Genomic DNA, 4,568 nt, shown 5'->3' on the forward strand with positions numbered 1-4,568 from the left:
GGTCGGGGCGGCGGCGCGTTCCCGAGCGCGCGTACATGCAGGCCCCACCTCGCCGCCTGGCCGCTGGAAGGCTCGGCAGCCTGGGACACCTGCCACCAGCCTGGGCCTTTAGTCTCGACGGCCTCACATGTGCCTAGCGGGAGCGGTGGCGCTGCCCGTTCCTGACCCACTGCTCGCACTGGCCTCTAACCCAGGAGGGCCTGCTGCCAGTGGCCGGCAGCTACCTAAACCGTCATTGACACCTGTCATTGCATCTGCCCTGGCTGGTCCACAGCCTTTCTCATCCTCTGGCTTCTTTCAAAAGAAAACAAAACACAAAACAGGCTTCCTGACATATAATTCACATACGATTGACTTTGCCTGTTAACGTAGACAGGGACACACCAAGGCCTTTTCCACCCATCACAGCCTACTCCAGAAAGTTTCTCAGCTTCTCAAAGAGAAGCCGTTTTCCCTTTAGCCAGATCCCCAAACGAATCGACTTTGTGTCTCCATGAATTTACCTATGTCGGCAGCCTTGGTGATGTAGTTCTTAATAGTTTGGCTTCTCACTGCAAGGTCAGCAGTTCAAAACCACCAGCCATGGGCAGGAGAAAGATTAGGCTTTCTACTCTGTTAAAGAGTTACCACCTCAGAAACACAGAAGGGCAGTAAGGTCTCGGTGAGTAAGCCTTGACTCGAAGGCGCTGAAGTTGGGTTTGGGTTTGGGGGAGCCCTGTAAGTCCAAAACCAACAGCCACTTTTCAGAAGAAAGATGAAGCATCTGCTCCCCTCAAAATTTACAGTCTTGGCGTTGCATTCATTAACAAAAAAGGACATTTCAAGACATACCCTGAAGTACAATGCTGTCTGTGATAGTATTGTAACTGTCCATATTTGAGAAAATCCCATCAATGCCATTTTTATTCAGATTTATACACCAACCAAAAAAGCTACTGATTAAAAAATTGCAGAATTATGCAAACATCTTCAGTCTGAAATTGATCTAACATGCAATAAAAAGACATTGATATTTATTGGCAATTGGAATGCTAAGGTTGGAAACAAAGATGAAGGAACAGAAGTTGGAAACTATGATCTTGGTGATAGAAATGATGGTGATCAACCTGGTGTGCCAAGCCTTGGGGGCACGATACCACACCAACATGAAACAGCAAACTAACAGGTCTCCAGGCCAGCCCCAATCCCAGCTACATTGGCCCCCTCCACAGAAGAATGAACTACAGAGAACAGCACTGTAGATACAGCCTGGGGGGCGGGGGGAGCCTGTCCAGACCACACAAAGAGGGAAAGAGAGAGAGAGAAAGAGAGAGGACCGCATCCTGGCCCACCCAAGCCTCAAGGACAGCACTCCTCCTTTGGAGCAGCCAAGGCACAGAGAGGACCTTAGGGCTGGCCCCACCATAAGATACGATGTCCCCTCACTGACCCACAGTGCTGCAGGGGACAGCACTGGAGACACAGTGCTGGAATTGTACCCAGTCTATCTCCCCACACCAGGGCAAAAACATGAAGGGAGCACAACAGAGCAGCAAGGGGAGCAAAGCAACGAAGTCCCCCAAGGAACCCCGAAAATAGACTTTAGATTCAGGGGACAGGGCTTGGCACCTCATCAAACTCGATTGGAAAATATACATAAAGGTCAACAGACAGACCTGGAACTATTTAGAGGCCCCCTTTCTCCTTCTCCTTCTCCTCCTCCCCCTTCTTCTTTCCTATGTCTATCTATACAAGATAGGCAAGACACACAATCCTGAGGCGAAAACAATGGGACAGATGGTTGGGGCGACAGGGGAGAGGGGGAGGTGGGTAAAGGGAGAGGGGAGCCAACAACCCCAGGGACAAGGGAACAAGTGATCTAAAATTGATGGCGAGCAGGGCGTAGAATACCTGGTAGGGTTTGATCAAGTACAATGTAGCCGAGAGGAAGTACAGAGTCAAATGAAGGTCAAACATGATAGTGGGACAGGAGGAAAGTAAAAGGAAATTGAGGAAAGAATCTGGAGACAAAAGACATCTATAGAAGTATCAATATAGGCATGTATATATGTAAATATATTAGTATATAATGATAGAGATATAGGTCTATGTACATATGTTTATATGTTATGTATCAAGGTAGCAGATGGACATTGGGCCTCTACTCAAGTCCTACCTCCATATAAGAACATTTTGCTCTAGTAACCCGGCATTCTGTGATACTCACTTTCCCGATAAGGTCGCTGAAGACAAAATGGGTGCATAAGCAAATGTGGTGAAGAAAGCTCATGATGCCTGGCTATTAAAAGATATAGCACCAGGGGTCTTAAAGACTTGAAGGTAAACAAATGGCCATTTAGCAGGGAAGCAACAAAGCCCACATGGAAGAAGCACACCAGCCTGTGTGACCACAAGGTGTTGACTGGATCAGGTATCAGGCATCAGAAGACCCCCCCAAAAAACAATCATGTCCATGTGAATGAGGGTGCTGGAGTGGAGACCCAAAGCCCATCTGTAGACAACTGGACATCCCTCAAAGAAGGGTCACAAGGAAGAGATGAACCAACGAGGGTGTAGTATAGCACCGATGAAACACAACATTCCTCTAGTTCTTTAATGCTTCCCCCCACCCCCAATCATGAACCCAGTTCTACCATACATATCCTGCTAGACTGGAGCATGTACACTGGTACAGATATGCGCTCTTGACACTGGGAATCCAGGACAGATAAACCCTTCAGGAACAGTAATGGGAATAGCGATACCATGAGCGTAGGGGCAAGGTGGAGGGAGAATGGGGGGTTTACACCCTACTGATAATGGTTCCTATAGAGACCCAGAGACCACCCTCTCATTACTGTGTTACCCTATAGTGTAACCCCTCCCTGTGATGTATGTCTCTACCTATAATTAGTGGGCTGGCTTGCCCCCAAAAGGTATATAGGCGTGGGTCAGCAATATAGAGCTCTCGGACTCAGACCTCTCTGACTCTGACCTCCTTGCAGCTCACTCCCTGGTCACTCCCCTCTCCCTTGTTCCCTAACCCTCCTTCCCTTCCCCCTCTCTCCACGTGGACCACCAAGCTGGGCTGAGGTGAGCAATGTTGCCATGTAACGTGTCTGACTGTATTATTGTAATATCTCTCATGCTCTCGATGACTCTAATATGATACTTATACATCTCAACCGTACAATTGTGCATTATTGAACCCATAAGTAGTATTACTGAATCCGAGTAGAAGTAATAGGAGTATTTGTGGTGGGGGCTGGCCCCCCACCCTCCCTCGGCGTCATTTTTTAAATTTAATACTACAAGAAGAGACTCTGAAACTTGTCCTTAATCATAGAGCAGCTAAAGCAAATGGAAGAAAGGGTGAAGGCAAGGTGCTGAATAGAACATTTCAAAGGGCAGCTCGAGAAGACAAAGGTAAATATTATAATGAAATGTGCACAGATCTAAACTTAGAAAACCAAAAGGGAAGAACACGCTCAGCAGATCTGAAACTGAAAGAACTCAAGAGAAAAATCAAGCCTCGAGTTGCAATTTTGAAAGGTTCTATGAGCAAAGTACTGCAAGATGCAGAAAGTATCAAAAGAAAATGGAAAGAATACATAGTCACTGTACCAAATGAACTGGTCAACATTCCACAATATTCTAGAAGGTAGAATATGAGCAAGAGCCTATGGTACTAAAGGAAGAAGTTCAAATTGCAATGAAAGCATTGATGGAATACCAATTGAAATGTTTCAACAACTGAAGAAGTACTGGAAGCACTCACTTGTCTATGCCAGGAAATTTGGAAGACAGTTACTTGGCCAACTGACTGGAAGAGATCCATATCTGTACCCGTTCCAAAGAAAGGTGACCCAACAGAATGCTCACACTACAAAACAGTATCATTGATATCACATGCAAGTACATTGTTGCTAAAGATTATGCAACAATGGTTGCAGCAGAACATTGACAGAGGATCAGGCCGGATTCAGAAGAGGATGTGAAACAAGGGATATCATTGCTGATGTCAGAGGGAACTCGGCTGAAGGCAGAAAATATCTATCTGAATGCTGAGCAAATCATCAGAGGAGCTGGACTACAGGGGGGAGAAGAATGCGGGTTCTGGATAGGGGGAAGGCTTATTAACAACCTGAAGTATGCAGATGACTCAATCTTGCTTGCTGAAAGTGAAGAGGACTCAAGGCACTTGCTGATGAGGATCAAGGATTTCAGCTTTCAGCATGGATTACGACTCCATAAAAGAAAGCCGAAATCTTTACAACTGGACTCATAAGGTCCACTCATGATAAATGAAAAAGATTACAGTAGTCAAGGCTTTTTGACTTGCGTGGATCCATAATCAGTGTTCATGGAAGCAGTAGTCAAGAGCTCAAAGGACACATTGCTTTGGATAAATCTTCTGAACAAGGCCCCTTTAGAGTATTGACAAGCAAGGAGTTTACTTTGAGGACGAAGGTACACCTGACCCAAACCAAGGCATTTTCTTTTTTTTTTTTTTAAACATTTTATTAGGGGCTCATACAACTGTTATCGCAATCCATACACACATCAATTGTGTAAAGCGCATTTGTACT

The sequence above is a fragment of the Echinops telfairi genome, unplaced genomic scaffold, assembly GCF_000313985.2.
Source record: "Echinops telfairi isolate 266 unplaced genomic scaffold, ASM31398v2 ScPeMD7_7472;HRSCAF=8510, whole genome shotgun sequence".
In the NCBI taxonomy this organism is placed as follows: domain Eukaryota; kingdom Metazoa; phylum Chordata; class Mammalia; order Afrosoricida; family Tenrecidae; genus Echinops; species Echinops telfairi.